The sequence below is a fragment of the Eulemur rufifrons genome, chromosome 29, assembly GCF_041146395.1.
Source record: "Eulemur rufifrons isolate Redbay chromosome 29, OSU_ERuf_1, whole genome shotgun sequence".
Lineage (NCBI taxonomy): Eukaryota > Metazoa > Chordata > Mammalia > Primates > Lemuridae > Eulemur > Eulemur rufifrons.
The window spans coordinates 66,560,591-66,582,304 of NC_091011.1; the positions used below are offsets into that span (position 1 = coordinate 66,560,591).

Here is a 21,714-nt window from a genome sequence, read left to right on the forward strand (position 1 = left end):
AATCATAACACCTAAAAATATTCTGTTTAAAAACTGGCCATAAAGAGATGATCTGACCTACCTTGTTGTAAGACCCCATTCCAGACACAGCCCTGCCCCACACCCAGAAGGAAGGACCACATGCTCAGAGAGGCCAAGGAAAATCTAGATAGACAGGCTATTACCCAAAGCCTGGTACTTGTCGCTGAGGCTAAATCAATGAGAAGGGAGAATGAGGACAAGTGGTTTGAGGAAAAGGAAAGAGGAATTTATTAATTTTCTGGCAAATGAGAAGCCTGGCAGACTAGAGTCTCAAAGACTACTATGCTGCCTTTAAGCAGAAAAACAGGGCTTTTTAAGCCACGGGGTGGCAGCGGGGGGGGGGGGGGGGGGGGGGGGGTGGAGGAGTTCAGTGGTTTGGCTTGGGTCTATGTGACCGCTGTTCCATGTCCTGGCTTTAAGCTATTGTTGCTTAACTATGATAGGTGATTTCAGTCTTGGGTTATCTTGACCTTATCTCCGGTGACAACAATCTTGTGATCCTTGTCCAAACAATTCTATTGAGCCATCTCCTGTGCTTTAATAGAGAACAAACACAGCAAAGAACATTTTTCTGCCCCTTTGATCAGTGGCCTTGGGAAGGAGCACAAGTTTTAATTCTAAAAAGGGGTGGGGGTAAAAAACAAAACTCAAAAATACATTTCATTGCCCTTTTTCAAACCTTTACCTCTGTTACTAGGCCTTATCAGATTTCCCCACTCAGTCTGTTAACATTAGATCATACCCTTTCTGTCCAATCATATTTCTACATGGCTGTCCATATTTTGTTGACCCTAAACATAAAAATGGAGAATTTTTCCTGTATCTTTAGGACTTCATTCTGAAGGTTCCTTTGTATACACATTAAATAAATTTGTATGCATTTTCTCTAATTATTCTTTCTTTTGCAAGCTGATTTTTCAGCAAACCTCCCGGGAGTCCAAGGGCCTTGGCTTATGCCAAGTATTTTTGTTATATCTCCTAAAAATGGCTTTTGTTATCATCTCCCAAAAATGTATTTATACCAGTCCACACCTGTTGATGATTTTCTCACACTTTTGTCAAGTATGGTTTTTGATTCAACTCAATGTCTAATATCACAAAAACCTGACACTTTAAGACTTCAGTATCTACCAACTCTTCTTTAAAATAATTCTGCCTAGCGTCTCCCTCCCCAGTATATCAATATGCATGTTTTCAGCTGCAAACATCAGAATATAAAAAAAAAAAAAAAGTGGTTTAAAGAATAGGGGCAGTTATTGTCTTTCGAAACAGGAAATCAAGAGGTGATCTCAGGTGGGGTGAGAGGCTCAGCCAGGCCTCTGGGCTTATCCACCCTTCTGCTCCACTATCCTTTACACACCTGCTTTTCAAAAGCTCTAGGTATCACACAGGCAAGTCCTACCTCTGCATGTCTTCCTTTTCTTAGGAGGAAAGGAAAATGTTTTCCAATGGTCCCAACAGAGAGGTCTTCTTTTAAATCTTTTGCCAAAAATGAGTCCCTAAACCAACCCCAGGGAAAGAAACTCAGATGACCTTGTTTGTTTTATATGGATCTTGATTGCCCTGCTAGGCTTGGGCACAATTTTCTTGAGTATCTCATCCCCAACAGCAAAGCAATAAAATCAGAATTCTATTAACAAGAAGAGAATGGCCCTTGTGTAGACAATTAACAATGTCTTCCACATCAGAGAGAGAGAACTCTTTTTGGTATGCATTAGAAACACTTAGGGTGGTGGTTACACGAGCAGATTTCAGGTGTAAGACATTCCTAATTCCAGATAAGGTCCAGGAGTCTGCATTTTAACAAGCACCCAAATGTCTTGAATCTAGTTATCCACCAGCCACAGTTTGAGACGCTGTTCTAGGGGAATGAGAACAGGCATTCTTCAAAAAAAAAAAAAAAAAATTCTTCTGTTCGTCAATTAATAAATATTCATTCTTAGTAACTGGTTATTACTGATCCACATATAAAGCTATTGCCAGGAAATAACCCTTCTTAAGCAAAACAAAGGAGACCTGCCTAAATAGGATCATTAGACTAATGTCCAAGTGCACAAGTAAATACACAACTTCTTACAAAGCTGAATCTATAGCTTAGTGTTCTGGAGTCCCAACTCAGGATTCAGACTTTCTAAGTTCAAATCTGATTTCCCGCATATATTAGCCATGTGACCCTAACAAGTCACTCAATCTCCCTAACTGCCAGTTTCATCTGTTAAAACAAAGATAAGAATAATAATACCTATATCAAAGGTAGGTAAAAGATAATGACATGATGCATATAAGGTGCTTAGCACATTGCTTGACCCATACTAACTGCTTAATAAATAATAACTATGAAATGTGCAGATGGAGCCATTACAATTTTTTTTACCCCTCGAACATTTTTTTTTTTGCCACTAGGTCTTTGCATGATTGTTTCCTGCTCAAAGTGTCAGTTCCACAGAGAGTATTGCCACACATCACTATTTGAAATTATATTATTTGTTTACTTGTTTCTTTTCTGTTCTCCTCACTGATTATCAGCTCCACAAGGCAGAGCTGTGTCTTGTTCGTTCCTATTGCCTATGGCCCATATCCTGGAACACTTGTTTAAGTGATTGTGTTTTTCAAAAGTTTTTAAACAAGACCCTTGTCCATGTAGATATTATCTAAACTACTACACACAACTAAATTATTTTAAAAAGTCAAAACATGGTTGCTTTTATCAAAATAGCTTGACATAGGAGGTCAAAGTGAACAATCTAAGATAGTGAATTAATATCGCCTTTAGGAAACACTAAGAGCCAGTACCCAAGTAAATCTTCCCATTGACAACTTGTTAATTCCAAAAATTACATATGACTTTGAAAAATTGAAGTTACCAAATTTCTTCGCTCTACTTGCTATTAGCTATGCTTGTGACTTGAATCCCCAATCTAAAGCATGGCTGTGGAATAATTATTAATAGTAGAATTGGGCTTTAGGTATTTTAATGTGTATTCCTTCTGAAAGGAGTTCAGTACCATGTTGAAACTTTTATGTTCTAAACCAGTTCTATCTGATAAAACTTTCTGTATTGCTAGAAACATTCTACATCTGCACTGTTTATTACCCACTATCCATGTGTGGCTACTGGGCACTTGAAATAGTATGACTAAAAAACTGAATTTTAAAGTTGATTTTAATTTTAGTAGCCACAGAACCATATTGAACAGTGATGTCCTAGGCAGTTTTTCAGCAAATGTGCAAAATATATGGCAATATCAGAGCTTTAAATTTTGAAAATGGATTTTCCCATCATCTCTTATTTCCCATGACTCCAATTTCCCCTTTTCACTTTTATCCCACAGTCAGTGAACTGCTTAGCTACGGGCTCCAAACCTTTACTGCCCCAAGAGTGATGCAGAGAAGTATCATAGTAAAGGCAGTAAAGAACATTATATATATTAGAGACAGTGACTGCCTTGGAAATGAATTCTGAGATGCAACAGAAGACAAAAAGGGGCAGGAATAAATAGCAAGAAGTTGCCTTGATATGTTCCCCTGTGATTTAAGTCAGCAAATTTATTGAGCACTGTGCCAAGTGCTAGGGGCAAATGGACAGGAATGGGTGCAGATGGGTAAACTAACGATCACAGTGTGGGGTGATAAACAGGTAAGTACAGGGCACAGTAGGAGTGCACAGGAGGACAGCTACCTCAGTCTTCGGAGGCAGGGGAGGAGTGGGTGTCTTGACAACAATAAGTGACATACAGGCAGAAACCTCAAAGTGTGATGTCAGCCAGATTGGGTGGAGGGGATAATAGAGGAAGAGGAAGAAGAGGGCTGGGGACAGAGGGAAAGTGTAAGACTAGAATATGCAACAACAAAATATGCCACTTTGGCACAGGGATTATTTTGAGCTGAAGGCAACTGAGAACAAGCAGATAGAAGAAATGTTCTCTGTTCTCACTGTTTGCCTAAAAGCAGGACATAAACTTACAAAGGCAAAGGTGTCCCTCCTCCCTTCTTTACCAAGAAGAACACAGATTTATCACCAAAGACAACTTTAGGCCCTTATCAGCCTGGAGATAGCACCAGAGGAACATATATAACAAAATCCCACTTTTTTGCCTTCCTACAATTTATCATTCCTGGAGACTCAAAGTCCTTTTCCTTTGTCTTATCACTTCTCTGAAAATTGATTGTTCTTTGTTAAAATGCTATATGTTATGGTTTGAATGGGCCCCTCAAAGTCCATGTGTTGGAAACTTAATCGCCAATGCAACGCTGTTGGGAGGTGGGACCTTTAAAGGTGACTGGGTCATGAGGGCTCTGCCCTCACAAATGGGTTAATGTTGTTATCACGGGAGTGGGTTATATCTATTGCAAGAATGGGTTCAGCCCTCCTTCCTCGCTCATGTCCTCCTGCCCTTTCACCTTCTGCCATGGGATAGAGCAGCAGGAAAGCCTTTTCCAGATGCCAGCCCCTTGATTTTGGACTTCCCAGCTTCCACCGCTGTAAGAAATAAATATCTTTTCTTTATAAATTACCCAGTGTGTGATATTCTGTTATAGCATCATAAAATGGACTAAGACACTACATAAGCCTGAATTCAAAGCTACTCTTTGAGAATTACTCATGGCCTGGGTATCTCCCAGGTATATATGAGGTATACATGTTAATAACCTGTTTGTTTTTCTTGTGTTTATCTGTCTTTTGGCACAGGGATCTGTCCCAGCTAAGAACTATGAAGGGCAGAGAGAAATTATTTTTCCTCCCCTACAGTGCAAAGGGCCAGAGGTAAGAAAGAACCCGTGGACTTCAGGGAACTGCAAATAGTGTGAGTGTCAGGTAAGACGTGAGGAGGGACTGTTGGGAGCGGGGTGTGTTCAGGCTGGGGAGGGAAGCGCTGGCCAGGTCATGGAATGCCAGCAAGGCAATAGTAAGCAGTTCAGGCTTATTCTGAGGGCCCTGGATCAGAACACAGGGCACATCAACTTATAAACACCCAGAAATTTGTGAAGTCAAAAGTATTTATTGGAAAATATCAGGGAGGAAAAATTCCTCCCCAATTTTTTTCTTCTTAACTGAAAATACAATAAATGCCAATTAAAACTCTCTCAAATTGGTATTTTTAAGTGATTTTTAAATGAATGGGGAAAAATATAGTGATTAGTCCTAAAGCTTGTGAGGGCATCATGAATGTGGTCCTCTCAAACCTAGCTGGTAAGAATGTAGACTAGAACAGCCTTTTTGGAAAGCAATTTGGAAACTTATATCATATACTTATAAAGATGCCCATATTCATTGAACCAGTTTCGGATCTTACGTTTTAAGGAAATAATCTAAAGCATGGAAAAGGTTCTAAGGTTGCCCATTACGGTATTGATATATCTATATTCTATTATGAAATAATTGAAGTCAATATTAAGACTCCTAAACAACACAAAAAAACCTTATGACATTGGAATATTTACAGCTTTGTGATAAATAAGCCATCAAGCATGGGGAAACATCAGACAAACTGAACTTGAGGGACATTTTGCAACATAACTGGCTTAAATTGTCAAAAATATCAGTGTCGTGAAAGGTAAAGAAAGGCAAAAGAACTGTCCACATGGAAGGAGGCTAAAGAGTGTCACCATTAAATGCAATAAGTGACCCTGGATTGGATCCTGGACTAGAAAAACAAATTGCTATAAAGGACATTATTGAGACAATTGGGGAACCTGAATATGGGCTGTAGATTATAGATTTGTATCAGTGATAATTTTCCCAAATTTGACAATTATGTGGTTATGTAAAAGATTATTCTTGTTGTTAGGAAATCACATCCTGATGAAGGGACATGCTGAATGAAACCCACGCCCAGAAATAAATTGTGCAGAGAGAGGGAGAAAGAATGAGAATGAGAAGGCAAATAAGCAGCAAAATATTAACAGTCAGAAACTCTGGTGCATATACCAGAGTTGTTTGTACTCCTCTTGCAACTTCTTAGTAAGTTTGAAATTATATTTAAAAGCTACACACACACAATAATGGAATGAAATGCAGCCAAGTCATAACAGTGATAGTGTTAAAATGGTGGGCTTATGGGCAGTGTTTCTCGTTTCCCCAAATTTTCTGAAGGTAGTTGTTATATTCATTTCATTATTTTATTTTGACATGGTAATTTCTTTTCAGTATACGCACATGTTGCGTGGGAATGTAATCTAAATCAACTACCCTCTAGGATTGCTTAGGCTTTATCTCATCTCCACAGTAGATTCATATGGTACAAATCTACATTATGGTCACTCAATCTCAATATTCACAGGGAAACAAGTAAGGAGGTCAACAAAAATGTATTACCTAAAAGCACGATGTCAATATAGAACATCTTGATTAACTGAGGACGAAATGACCCAAATTATAAATTGGCCACATAGGTATGAAGCAGATAAAGTTTTCCCAACTTATCATTAAACTGAACAGCTGTTCACATTTAGAAAACCTATTTTGAGGTTTTAAAAACTCCCATTTCCAGTGTGAATACTGAAAGCAAGTGGAAATTATTATAGATAACCCAAATGGGTAAATGTGACATTATTAAGGACTTTCATTTGAAAACCAAGTTAGAAGTGTGCACAATAAATCAAAGGTGCATTTAGATTTAAAATATTAATTACTTAACAGATTTAAAAATTAGGCATAATGCTTCTTACATTTTTCCCTAAGATCAAGTTGGCAATGAGCTCTGTTGAAAAAACATGCTCACCTCTAAAAAAATAGTGGAATAATTTTCAGCTAAAGTAATATATGCCCTTCAGAGTGTTTGCTATATATATGTACTACTGGTTTTATTATCTCTTTAAATCAACACACATTTTCTTAAGCTAATGTAATTTATAAAGAAGCTTTACATTACCAAAACAAATTTTAAAACATTATTGCTTGTTATGAATAAAAGATATCACATAAATAAATACAAACGAAAACTAAGGTATATTCTTAAATTCTAGCTGATTACCATTGTTCCTTAAATGCTTTGTTAAAAAGAGATATCAAGTTCCAGAAAGATGTTTAAGACTCACTAACACAAACTGAGACTTTTATCTTGGTATAATCAGAAGGATTAAAAAAGAATAGAAAAGGAAATCATTTTCTCATTTTGATTCAACATCTGCTTAATGCAGTTTCTGTGGCCCCACCTAAAACCATCAGGAATACCAAACACAGCTGAAGCATAATTTCTTCTCTCTGCCACACAATTAATACTGCATGTCCTCCTCCATTAGATCCACGTAGAAAACCTGTTCTATCAAAAGCTTTAGTTAGAGGATAGGAATGAAAAATGAAATGTCTTTTTTTGCTAAATGCTGACCAAGGTAACATCTTTGCGGCAGTCCCAGCAGACCTGTTTTGCCACATTTCTGCAAACTATATTTGTAGTGTATATTCCTTGACTCATTGGCCTATATATTTTCACAGCATCTGCCTTCTGCTCTTCAAATCTGAGTTCATTCCCCTCTGTAATACTTCTTTGCCTTAACATGGACTGTAGCCACCCAAGCTGGGAATATCATCCCACAAGTGGCCAGCATAGTGTGAGACGGGCACTAGTGCCAAGGGTGACACCCGGCAGGAACACCATTGACCTCGAAGGTGAGAACAGGTTCAGCTCAGCCAGTCCCTCCCCACGACTGGCCAACGTATCAAGCCAGCAACCAGGTACTTACGACATGAGAAAGGTGGGAATCATAAAAGGCAATTTGGCAAGGGCAAAGACTTTATAAGGTTTTTGTGGAGGACTTTTCTTAGAATTGGAGGTCCCATAGCCATTACCTTGCAGGCAAGGCTGGGCTACTTCACCTGACGCCTGGAAAGTTCCACAGCTGCTCCCCAAGGGACATTAACCAGGGCTAGAGCTAGCAGTCACTCATTTAAAATGCCCACAGTGGCCTCATCCCCAGAGATGCTATTTTAATTAGGTAGGGCCCTGCTGCAGAAGTATTTTTGTATAGCTCCTCAAGTGCTCATGAGGTGCAGTCAGGGCTGAGAACCAAGAAGGCATCATACTCAGCAGACGTTTCTCGTTACTAGAGAGTCTATGGCAGGGACTAGAGACGGCGACACAGGATCCTCAGGGTTAAATGCCAAGACAGCGTTGGTGCCTTTGTTAGGCCTGCTCTGCTGTCAGTGTGCTGGGAAGCAGGCAGCCTACATTGCTGGGCCAGAAGTGACCACTATAATCATTTATAAGATAATGTTTTAAAGAAAGTAGCTTTAAAAACATCTCACAGAAATTTAAACTTAGCTTAATAGACCAAGTATCTGTTAGGCCTCAAGCATCTTGATCTCTCTAAGTCGTAGCTCATGGCTGGAGAGGAGTGGCCAGTTCGTCCAGCTAGATCCTTTCTTCCTTCATTTCTCCATTTGCCTGTTGTTTGTAAGCTAAAGTTTTATCTTTGTACACTTAGAAGGTGGGATAAGATCCATGTGTGTCTAGAAGCGAACACCTCTCCGACTATGTTCTGTATGATAACTTCTCATTTTCCACTGGTTAGTTACATAAGATTTAGAGCTGCTAACATAATATTTATGAATAGAATAGGATAGATAGAACATTAATTTTCCATTAATTTCAAAACATTAATAAGAATCGGATCAGTTATTCAGGTTCATAGATAAAAATATCTTCTCGTGCTCTGTAAGAAAGCGATATCTTGATAGGAAAAGTCACTCCATTTTCCTCAGTTAAAACAAGCAGAGGCATTGTGGTGTCATTTGTAATTCTGGCAGAATCAGCCCATGCTCTTCTCCCACAGGCTGGAGCTCTATGTGCTGAGTGACAGGAACAAATGTCATTCCAACCACCAGCACAGCATGAGGAAGACTCCTGGGTATGAAGCCAGTCTTCTTTCTTGCTGGGGTATTGCAAAGCTTAATTAATGTTTGCAAAACACTTGGAGGACTTTATATAGACATTACTATGTAATTGCAAAAGATTGCTGTGAAGGAAAATGCTAGTAAAATTTACTGGGAGATGAGGAGGATTGGATTGGTTAAGTCTTACACTTTACTTGGAAAATTATACCAGACAGAAGTAAATTGATTTTGTAAGTACCAATGAACAAAGGGAGTTAAGTAGAGTGGTCTATAAATTCAAGGTATTATTAAGTTTCATGGCTCAGTTTAATTTTGTTTAAATTCATAATGATAGTACAAACCTAAGCAACTGCATTATAGCTATTTGTTACAGAGATTAAAATCTGCTATTTTTATATCTGTCTCCTAAGAAAGCGACGTGCATGAGGATCCTTGGTTTTCTGTGAAGTTCAACCAGAAAACACACCCCAGTCACCTAGATGGTAATTGGACTTACTTTGAGGTATTTCCATCTCTACAGAGCTCATGGATGTGTTGTCAAACCTGCATATTAACTTTGTTGGCTTTCTTCTTGGGAAACTTCAGCAACATTACTGATGTTTTATATTTTATTAGTTGTTTTTTTCTGAAGCAGAACTTCTGAGCTGAGCTTGTTTATCTGATAACATAATTTCCTCACAGTGTAATTTGTAGTGTTTTTGTTTTTCCCCTAGTACATCTTCTGGTACAATGTTAACTTATTTCAGGGCTAATGGATTAAGTAGAATCATTATTCCAACTTATTCATAGGAGTCAAGGTTTGCAAACCCCAGTTACAGTTGGCTGAGGGGTGACTGCGTGGCTCGGGGCTTAAATGCCCAGGCGTTGAGCAGCTCAACTCACGGCTGAACTTGCTCAGAGGTCCAAAGCAGTGTTTAGTACACATCTAACCTGCAGGAGCTGGAGTTTAGACCACAAGGACCAGCCCTTCCCCGGGCTGTGGGACAACAACCTACCTGTAGGGAGAATAGCTGAGTTGCTGCAGCAATCCAGAGCTTGCCAATAACCTTCCTTACTGAAGGAACAGAAAAGGCTGTTCATTCAAGACATTTCTGGTGTGATTTGGGGGCTGTGGCCAGGCATCAGATTTAAGTAGTCTGGAGGGGAGCAAAGAGATAAGGTTCTCTAAGAAAATGGGCCAAAGCACTGTGTTGATCTCGTTAGCAGTTGCCATCTCAGCTATATACAAGCCTCAGAGAACAGGGTGGGAACTTGAGACTCCTTAGTTATCAAACTAAGGCATGATGCTTAGATTGGGATCCAGAAGACCCAGGAATGGAAACAAAGACAAAACTGAGGCATGTAAGAGGCCAGAGATAAGTTCTCCCAATGAGAGCAAGTAAATGGTAGCAGATAGATAGCACAGACCATTGTTCTAGGATGCTAATCTGATTAGTTCTCATCCCTGCTTACAAATCTTGAGTACCTTGAATATCCTCTTTGGCACAAACAAGAGAAAGTCCAAGAATATTGAACTTTATCTTAGCTCCATGCTAAAGAAAGCAGCGATGGGGATGGAGGGGTCATTCCCACTCTTTGTGACCCTTTGTGTTCTGAGACAAGGCTAACTGTGAAAGACCAGCCTGTCCTTGCATATTCCCAGGTAAGACCCACTTCCACCCTTCCTCAAAGACTCTCTTGTTTCACAAAACCTCATTTTCTTGCCCTCTTTTTGAGACAGTTCTCATTAATGACTGTTCTCCCTGTGTAGCCTGAATAAAATCATCTCCTTAATTGTCCGATGCATTTTGTCTTTTAGAAGTCCAAACTCCTTAGCATTTCACAGAAAGTCCTTCATGGTCTAACTCCTGCTTACATCTCCAGACTCCTCCCTTGTCATTCCTCCAGCAAACGCTGTACCCTGACCTCACGGTCTATTTTCATTTAACCATTAGTACTGTAGGGGCAGAAAGGTGTGCTACCTTTCTTCACTCACCATAAGGGTATTGGTTGACATTCCCTGTAACAAAAGACCGGTTAACAAGAGAAAAGCACAACAAATCTATTTAATGAAAATTTTACAGGAGCCTTCAGAAATGAAAACTCAAAGACCCCGGGAAACCTGTGTATTTTTATGCTTAGGTTCAATGAAGAATGGACAGCCATGCAGAAATGGACTGGACAAAAGGGTTTGATCTAATGATAATAGACTGAGGGGGAAAACCCAGCAAGGCCTGTCCAGATCCTTCTTGGCCTCTCTGTGTAGCATTTCTTCTTTCTGGGTATGGGGCAGGACCCTTCTGGAATGAGGGTCCTCAAGGGAGAAGGGAGAGAGTGACCTGTCTAGGTTATATGGCTTGCTTTGTAAGAGACGGGTTGTAGTTTCTACGATCTGCATTGGGGAAGAGAAATTCTGCATAGAGGGAGACAGAAGTGTGTAAAACAGGAGGGCCAGAGAAGGTCAGACAGACGTTGCTTCTGAGGCCCCTCCTTCTGAGGCCCCTCTGTCTATCAGTTCAAACTGCCATCCTTCAAGGGATTGTGTTCTGAGCCCCGACAGTACCAAGTTCTTCCAGGGCTCTCTGCCTTTGCATAAGCTACTCCCACTGGGCAGAACTCACCACCTTCCTCCTCTTTCTGTTGAGCCTAAGAATACTGAGTTATAGAAATGCCCCCTGTATTTCTGGAGACAAGATTTGATTTCAGAAGTCAAATAAGGCTTTGCCTTAAAGAAAAAATAAATGTGTTAGTTTAAAAGCTGCCTCGTGGCTGGGCGCGGTGGCTCACGCCTGTAATCCTAGCACTCTGGGAGGCCGAGGTGGGCGGATCGTTTGAGCTCAGGAGTTCGAGACCAGCCTGAGCAAGAGCGAGACCCCATCTCTACTAAAAATAGGAAGAAATTATATGGACAACTAAAAATATATATAGAAAAAATCAGCCGGGCATGGTGGTGCATGCCTGTAGTCCCAGCTACTCGGGAGGCTGAGACAGGAGGATCCCTTGAGCTCAGGAGTTTGAGGTTGCTGTGAGCTAGGCTGACGCCATGGCACTCACTCTAGCCTGGGCAACAGAGTGAGACTCTGTCTCAAAAAAAAAAAAAGCTGCCTCGTCTCAGGAGGGGGTCTCGTTGGTCAGTAAAAGCTGCACTTCAAAGAGACAGCTGTAAACTGGGCCTTTGATTCTCACCTGTTTTGAAAGGCAGGCCTCTCCCTTAGAACCAAAAGGTTGCCGCAGCTGACTGGCGAGGACCCCGGGAGATGAGAGCTGATGTTATGCTAATGCCTAAGCCGGGCCCAGACGGAACCATGCAGTTAAAGTAATTAACACAAAGCACAGCCCATGTTGACTTCTGGGATCATCTCTGTCTCCAAGAACACAATCACCGGAGCCAAGATGTCTCTGTTTGTTGCTAAAGTAATAGCCTTATCATAAAACTTAGAAGTTTGCCCCAAGACGATTTTATAACTCATTGTTCCCCTAGTTAGAGTTAGTTAAAGGATCTGTAGTAGCCTTTTAGGAGACTTTGATCCTAAAGCAAACTGCCTGTTAATATGTAAATGGGCAACAGGAGCCTGTATCTACCCTATAAAATACCTGTGTGGAGTTTCAGTCGGGGATATATTTTATGCGGGTAGAAATATATCCATCCGGATACCCTCCTTATATCTATTTTCATAAACCTTTACTTTATAAACTATATCTTTGGCTCTGTGTATTATTATTGCCATTACTTTATTTTTTATTTCTGTTTCCTACTATTTTTCATCCTTTGCGATGACCTCTGCCTGAGAGACCTGATCGGAAGAAAAAACCTCTTTGCAGGGAGCGTAGCTAGCTCCCTGCAAACTGGCGTAGTCAACTTAGAGACCTGATCGGAACAAAGAGAATAAACCTCTTTGCGGGGAGCGTAGCTAACTCCCCGCATCTTTCCAGCTAGTCCCGATCATCCTTCTAGACTAAGCTGAGCTATCTACCCCCTTTTTGGAAGCCTTCTTCAACCTCCTCCACGACTCATGGCGTTGCGTTTACCTATGTCAGAGTGCTGACCGTACCACATTAGTTATGCTGTTGTCGGGCCTCTGGATATGAAACCCCAAAGTATGGCGCCTTGGCATGCTGAGTGTTTCCAAGCTGAAGGAGACAGGAGGGCCTTAGAAGCAAGGAAGTCTCTCTGAGCTTCTCCTGCCCTCCTGTCTCCCACTCTTGTTTCTCCCCCAAGCAAGCCATAAAACCTTGAATGTTCACCCTGACCCACCTCCCCTGAAGGTGGGTAATAAACACCTTGTGTAACAGGTGTCCTGTCCTACCCAGAGGAAAGAAATGCTACACAGAAAGGCAAACAAGAATCTGGACAGACGGCCTTGCTGGGTTCCCCATCAGTCTATTACCATTTGATCATATCCTTTTTGTCCAATCATATTTCTCCATAACTAGCCACTTCTTTTATCAGACTTAGCATAACAATACAGTTTTCCCTAGGTCTTTGGGTCTTCATTTCTAAAGGCTTCCATGTCACGTAAAACTTTGATTAAATAAACTTGTATGCTTTCCTCTTGTTAATCTGTCTTTTGTTATAGGAGTGTTGGGCCGTGACCCTTTGCAATGGGTGAGGAAAAGATATTACCTTTTCGCTTCTGCACTATGTTACAGCTCTCCCATTTACTTACCTTAAAACAGGTAAAACCCTATTAGACTGTGAGCTCCACGGTGCCTGGTGAAAAGGTACTTAATAAGTGTTCGCAGGAAAAAAGCTGCCTGATTAATGACCATAGATTGAGAGTAGACTTTCTATGGTAATAGCTGCCTCTGTGCTGTTTATGTGGAAATGAGCGTTGCTGCTGCTCTGATTTGATTGATAGCATTCACCCTTTACAGATTGGAGGCCCTAATTAAATGTCAAAAGGGACTAAATTGCAAAGCATGAATTGTCTCTTAATTAAAGGGAGAGAGCAATTGAATTAAATGTCTGGTAATTGTTTTAAGTGACCATGCTGAATCCTTAGAATAACCCTCAGTTTCTTTCCCCTGGGTGCTGGATTGCAGCCCCGGGCAGGCATCACAAGGTCAAAAGCAGGGCGGCAAGAAGGGAACCTTGGGCTACCTAGATGAGGGGCTCCCTCCTTACTTGTTCCCTGTTACCTACCCTTCTCTTTCCTTTTTTCTCTTTCACACTTCAGTTCACTCATTCCCAACTTTGAGTGTTTTTATAATTCCTGCCATATCTACTTACCATTAATGTTTATGTGGTTCATGTTTTATTTTATTAATACACCAAAAAAAGCAAACTTTATATGACTACCTTAAACAATAACCAGTATTAATTTTCATGAGCCAAAGAAGTTCTTGTCCTCTAGCCAGCCGGGAACATAACTCCACCTCTACACAGCAGAAGAATTCAGAAAGGCTCCCAATTTTGGTCCTATTTGCCTACAGAGGCTCTTCCTTCTTGGTGATCTGCTCTGTGTGAGTTGAAAGGCTGTGTTCGAAATTCCAGTGCAATTTGGGTCCCATGGAAAGCAAGGCAGCTAGTATGGCCCAGGTGGTAGACACCAGGCACCACCACTGACATCTGTACTGCACTTTGGACAACATTTCTCTAGTTTCCCATCTCCAAATAGATGAAAATGTCTTGTTATTATGTAGGTTATTCTGTGTCAAGTAGGAATTCCTGATTTTTCATTTATGTACCAAAACCAATTCTGATTAACATCTTGATTTTATTTTCCAACTTTTTTTAACTGCTTCAGATGCTTTGCTCTAGGAACCTCTTTATGTCCCTTTAAAAACCATGCAGCTAGAATTTGGAACTGACATTTAGCAAGCACCTATTTTAAGGTTATTTATATGGGTCTATCTCTATTAATCATCATAACCACCTTGAGACATAGGTAACATGATTCCTATGTTACAGACATGAAAATTGTGCTTAACATTACAGAGCTAAGGTTCAAATTGTCCATTCATTCTCCCCTACTTCGTGCTGCATCCATGAATCTGCGGAGTTTTTGCAGCAGTCACATCATGGCTGAGCATCACAGCAGCGTTGTCTCGAAATTCTTACTTGCTGTATTCCTAGTGATACAATCAAATCAGCTATGCTCATGACTCATTTTCAGTTTGGGGTCACTATGACCATTTCATCTGAATGCCATGCACCAAACAACAGGCAGAAGCTGCCTGGAGTTCTGCACTGGGAGACTTTTTCTAGGCTTGGCAGAAAAAGATGATTAGAAATGCCTTTCATGGGCCCAGGAGTGGGGAGTGACAGCACAAGGACCACGCATTTGCCATGCATGGTGCACTCTTTTATGGAATTACTGTAGTGCCCCTTAGCCACAGTCTTACTTACCCCATAGTCAACTGTAGTCTGAAAATATTAAATGGAAAATTGCAGAAATAAACAAATCATACATTTCAAGCTGCATGCTGTTCTGAGTAGCGCAATGCAATCCTTCACTGTCCCACTCAGTCCTGCTCTGGACATGAATCATCCCTTTGTCAGGTGTTTGTGTTCACGCTGTGTTGTAGAACCCCAAATTCAGGCTCGTGTACCTGATGCATAGCCAAAGTCAAATACTGCGACACTGGTGCTTGGAGATGCTTGATTTGGCCAAAGTGAGAAGACAGGAGAGCAAAATCTCTCAGATCCATCTTCCCAAAGAGATGAAGTGGGGAGGTTTTATGGGGCTAAGTGGGTAAGAGGGAGATTTCAGGGGACTGAGGGTGAAGTCTGTGTTTCTTTAGTTTCAGATAACATCCTGAGCAACCAGACTTCTGAGCAGTGGCAGCGAACTTCTTCAAAGGCCTTCATTCCTTCTGCAAAACAAACGTGTGCATTTTTCCTGTGACCCTGGAGTTGTCTCCTCCAGCTTGACAAAGAAACAGTACACCAGCCGTTAATGATTACTCTGAGAACAAGCACTATTGGGCAGGGAGCCAGTGAGTAGTTACCAGATGTATGAAAACAAAGGCCTAGTCAGAATTTACATTATGTTTGTCACTAAAAATGCTGGGGCACTGAAATCTCAAGGGGACCGGCTACATCTGTACTACCTGCCCATTAATCACTTAGTAGCTCTCTGGGTTATCAGACTGACTGTCTCAGTATTACAGTGCTTGTGTTCAAGGAACTCTTATTTTACTTAATCATGGCCCCAAAGCACAAGAGTCCTGAGGTTGGCATGTAGTTATCATTGTTCTATTATTACTTATGTTGTTAATCTCTAACTGTGCCTAATTTATAAAGTAAACTTTATCATAGGTATGTGTGTATAGGGAAAAGCATAGTAATATATAGGGTTTGGTACTATAGGCCTCTCCTGGAGGTCTTGGAATATATCCCCCTCAGATAAGGGGGCACTACTGTACTTATATGGGTTCAGTCATTTCCTAGTTAGCATTTACATACTCTATATTTTCTCCTTTTATTTACGGCTAGCAGTGGTACTTTTGGTTTCATATTACTTCTCTGGGCTACTCAAGTTTTAAAATTTAAATCTAATTGTGTGAAGGTGCCTGGGAACATTGTTATTTGTCTTTTTTATGCAACTCAATATTATCTATACTCTTAAGGTGAATCAAATAAACTAATACAGGTACTTCATAGAAACAACCAGTAGGACTGGATGTCTGCATTAGATTTGATAATCTGTTACAAATAAATATCACAAAATACACAATAAGGTTTTACCAATTTTTGCGCTTGTGTTTGTTAAATCCAAAATTGTTTGCTTCTGACTGAACAAGTTCAATGTTAAATGGATTATATAATCCATTTGCAATTTCATAGATAAAATTTTCCCCAGTTTGAAGACTAGCTTAAGGGTTTAAAAACAACTTCAGTTCTTTGTCTTGAGAATTTCACTGTTTAACTCCTTGGCTAAATTTCAATAAAAGTGATTTTTTAATTTATCTATGGCTTTCAAGCCCTCCGAAATAATTTTTCTTTCTTTTTAAACTTAAGCAGATCCCAGATGCCAGTTTATGAATCAACTTCTGAGGCCATGTTTTCTGATATACATAACAAAGAAAATATATGAAATCCTTTTTGCTGAAATGACATTGTTTGACAGGAAAGGAGTGAAAACATACACATACAGATGCTCCTCAACTTTTGATGGGGTTATGTCCCAGCATGAGTCAAAAATGCATTTAATACACATAACTATTGAATATCATGGCTTAGCCTAACCTACCTTAAACGTGCCCAGAACACTTATGTTAGCCTACAGTTGGGCAAACTCATCTACAAGAAAGCCTATTTTATAATCAAGTATTGAATATCTCATGTAATTTATTGAATACTGAAAGTAAGAAACAGAATGGTTGTATCATTACGTGAAGTATGGTTTCTACTGAATGCCTATTACTTTCACACCACCATAAAGTCAAAGAATCCGAAGTCAAACTATTCTAAGTTGGGGACCATCTGTATTAAGGTTACAATTAAAATTCTCAATTTATTGTGTTCTAGAATAAGGAAAGCAGTATTTTTTTTCCTATAAAAAACTCTTACACATAATTTAAGAGGATGAAGTTCTGAGAACTATTTCATCTGTGTGAATTATTCATAATTAGAATATTTTATGCATAGCATTTGCATACTGATTCTTGGTAAAAAGTGTTGGTTCTATAAACTACATTTACTTGCTTCCAATTAAGGTATTCTGTTTGAGAGTTTTGCTTTTCTCAAGTACCTAAACTAAGGCACATGAAACAAGAGAAAGCACAAGTCATGTGGCAGCCTCAAGAGAATATTTATTTTAATTGCATTGATCTTACTCCATAAGGTTAAATACAATTGTTCCCCAAGTTATATATCATTTTTATTGAGGTTAATGTTGAGTCAAGATCTCATTTCAGCAGCTTCTTAAAGTTATTTGAACCATTTCCCCCAGCTACATCATGATACTTATTGTTCATTTGAAATTTCAACTCATAATGTCTTACTCCACTCATATACAGTTGGGTACACTTTTTATAAACATAGTGGTTCAAAATAGGAGTATGTGCTAGTTAAAAAACTTCAGAAAACTCTCATTTCCGAATATGGCAAACTTGATAACATAAAAAAACTTGGAATTGCTTGAGAAACATGGTCTTTTTTTCTTTGACACTCCTCCCATCAAGAGGTGAAGTTCTCCTTCCCCTTGAATTTGGGCAGGTTTTGAAGCCTTCAACAATAGAGCTCAATAGAAATGACACTAAATGATCTATGATGCTAGGACACAAAGAACCATGCAGTTTGTTTTCTGGAATACTTACTCTTGAAGCCCTAAGCCACCATATAAGAAGCTCAGCTACCTGGAAATCACCCAGCTAGAAAGGCATCATGTAAGTTTTCCAATGGACATTTCTGCTTGAGGCCAGCCAGCATGAATGAAGCAACTTCCTGTATCCCTACAAAGGCACCAAGCATGAATGAAGAAACTTCCAGATGATTCAGCCCTTTGAGTCACCTCTAGCTATTCAAGGCTTCTTAGCTGAGAAACCCCAGATGTCATGGAACAGGGACAAGCCATCCTCATTGTGCCCTGTCTGAATTTATCACCCACAGAACCCATGAGCACAATAAAATGGTGGTGGTTTCATGCTTCTAAGTTTTGGGATTGTTTGTTATTTAGCAATAGATAACTAGAACATAACTTGGTACCCAAAAAGGAGTGCTTTCATAGTAAGACCTGGAACATGTGGTGTTGATTTAGGGGCCAGGTGGGAGGTAGGAGCCTGATGGACCTTGAGAAACCAGAAGTGAAGAATTGAAGGAATTCCCCTTCCGTGTTAGGGGAAGTTGGAGGAAAGAAGAACCTTCTCAGCATTAGTGAAAAGTTTGGTAACGCTGTCACCTGTGATAATGTGGAAAATAGGAAATATATCTAATGAACTCAATGATCTAGATAATGAGGTTTCTGTGCAGAATATTGAAAATGTCTCCTGGCTTCATCTATGTGCCTATAATAAAACATGAGAGAGTAATGCACTAATGAATAGAGCTTGTATAAAATGAAAAGGGTACAGATGAATTTTCCCAACTTGTAAACAGATCTCCAAGTAAGAAAAGACCTCAGGGAAAAGGTCAAGTTCTAGTTGCTGTCAGGAAAAGGTAGTTTCAGGGAAAAGATGGAGCCCAAAGTGTGACTTATCAACCTCTATTTAGACCTCACAAAGTTTAAGGTGGGGGTCTTACCTTTTCAAACAAGCAAAAGTCTTCTAAGGATTTTAAGGGTGTGCTGTGCAGAGACACTTTTCATTAAACATATACTTTCTAAGAAAGACAAATGAGCAGACAAATTTAAGAACGTTAAGGGCATTTTTCCATAGCAGACTCAGAGGAGGCCCAAGGGAGAGAAAGACTTTTTAGGAGAATTTCCTAGGTATGCCTAATAAAATATATTACAAATGGATGCACAAGAAACTTGCATCATTTTTAAAGAAATTATATCAGCTTCAAATGAAAGGGACAGAAACAGTATAAAATGAAAGGAGGTCTTTGGACCCCTGAATGTCTATTGGCAGGAATCAAACTGAGAATACTTTGTCAAATGCAAAAATGGGCTATTTCTTTTAGGAAAGGAAGGATGACACAGGAGGTGAAACAGAGAAACCAGAGAGTGGAGCCTAGAGTCATTGTGAACCATTCTAGGCAGGCCCTTATCAACGAACTAGCAGCATGGGCCTGACTGATTTCAGACTTGTATGGACTGGTGACTGCTGTCTGCCTCTGGTTCCTCCTTTTGGAGGAGGAGTACCTATTGCACTGATCCTATGCCTGTCCTGTACCTCATATGTTGGGTGTGCGGAGGTGACTTGTCTCTTTAGTTCACAGCTTTTTAGATCAACAGGAATCATATCTGAGGAATTGTACCCCAAAGTCTTACCCACATCTGGACCTGATTTAGATAGCAAGATCCTGGACCTCAAATCTGAGCTTGCTTATTGCAAAAGAATGGGACTTTTGTGGGTTCTTAGCAGAAAGTGAGTGTATTTTGCATGGGGGAGGAATATAAATGGTGTGGCTAGTAGGACAATTGTGGTAGTTTAAAAACTTGGCCATAAACTCTTTGACACTTTTCTCATCAAAAGATGAGGTGCTATAGACTATGTCCCCAAATTCCTATATTGAAACCTAATCCTCAATGTGATGGTATTTGGAGATGGGACCTCTGGGAGGTGATTAGTGTCCTTATAAGAAAAGACACCAGGGCTCTCTCCGTGTGCACACACAGAGATGAGGTCATGTGAATCCTCAGTGAGAAGCTGGCACCTATAAACCAAGAGAAGAGGCCTCAGAGTGAAACCTACTCTGCTGGCATCTTGATCTTGGACTTGTAGCTTTCAGAACCATGAAAAATAAATTTGTGCTGTTGAAGCTACCCAGTCTATAGTTTTGCAATAGCTACCCTTGCAGACAAAGATATGGTGGTTAGGGGATAGGGCTGGGTTCCCTAGCACGAAGGTTCCTTAGCATGGGGCCTGGGGCTGGTGTGAGTTTCCTACCAATGCCAAAGGAGACAGCATCCTGGCTTTCCTATTAGCTTGCCCAAACGTGGGGCAGAAATGGAGGAGAGACGTGGTAAACACGAAAGCCATTCGCAGTCAAACATCAAAAATGGGGCAGACTCTTTATTATAAAAGTGTGCTTAATAATGAAACCATTTAAGTCAAGAATAAGATAAGCATGTCCTATGTCTTGAATGCTTCTATTGAATCTGTTTAATATTGAACTGAAGGTACTAAACAGGGCAGTTAGACACTTCCTCACCATCTTCCCCCTACTCCCAAAAAACTATAAAGATTGAAGTACAAGAAAAAACTAAAAATTTTCAAGTAAGTAATTTTGAAGATTAGGGAGGTGAATTTGTCTTACCAATTATCATGAAGCTATGACAATTAAGAAAGTAAAGAATTCCTGCAAATTATGAATAATAAAAAGACAAAGGACTCAATAGAAAATGACAAAGGATTTGAACAAGGGATTTATGGAAGTGGAAGCAAAACAAACAAAGTGTGAGAAGATACTCAAACTCAGTAACCAGGGAAATGGATAGAAAGCCACATGACATACCATTTCATACCTACAAATTTGGCAAAAAGTAAAGTTAATAATATACTGTGAAGTGTAGTGAGAATATAAAGCAATAAGAACACTCATATACTACTTGTGGGACTGAAATTAGTGCTTTCCTTTGAAGGGTAATTTCATAATCCCTAATACATCTGAAGATGTATGTACTAAGATTTAGCAATTTTATTATTGGGTAAATGGTCTAGATAAATTCTCTCACCTGTGCACAAAGAGACACAAAGAAGAATGCTCATTGTACCATTATAAGAGTAAAAACTTGGAAATAACCCAAATTTCTTGTTATGCATCACAAAAAAATGAATAAATAAATTGGGTATCTTCTTGCAATGGAGTTCTATTTAGTGCTTAAGGTAAATGAATGAGCTACATGTATCATGACATCATGTATCCAATAAATATCAAAAGCACAATTAAGCAAAATAAGCAAGGTATAGAAGGAGACCTACAATATGATATCAAGTATATATAAAATGTTAAAACATGGGAAATATTCAGATGATGAATTTACCTGTTCAACTGCTGAATCATACAGACATGAACCAAAACTTAATTCTGACAGGAAAAAAAAAAACCACACAGGAAATAATGCTATATCTTGTTTATAGAGATAGGCATGTTGTAAAAAGGATAAACTATGCATGGAAATGCTAAATGCTGAATTAAACCTAGGGATAACCTTTGCAGCAGGAGAGAGGGAAGGTATCTATTGGGGAGGGGAACACAAGAAGCTTCTACACATTTTTGTTTCATTTCTTATAAATCTATCTGAAGCTGGGGTCTGAAAAAGCTGGACAGT

General features: G+C 39.7%; 1 non-coding gene across 1 annotated transcript; it reads left to right on the plus strand.

The window, feature by feature from the left end:
* The first annotated feature begins 21,407 nt into the window (after positions 1-21,407).
* On the plus strand, positions 21,408-21,479 carry LOC138377742 (small nucleolar RNA SNORD5). The gene has a single exon (XR_011231893.1). It is a non-coding gene; the product is annotated as a small nucleolar RNA SNORD5 (small nucleolar RNA).
* Positions 21,480-21,714: the final 235 nt, after the last annotated feature.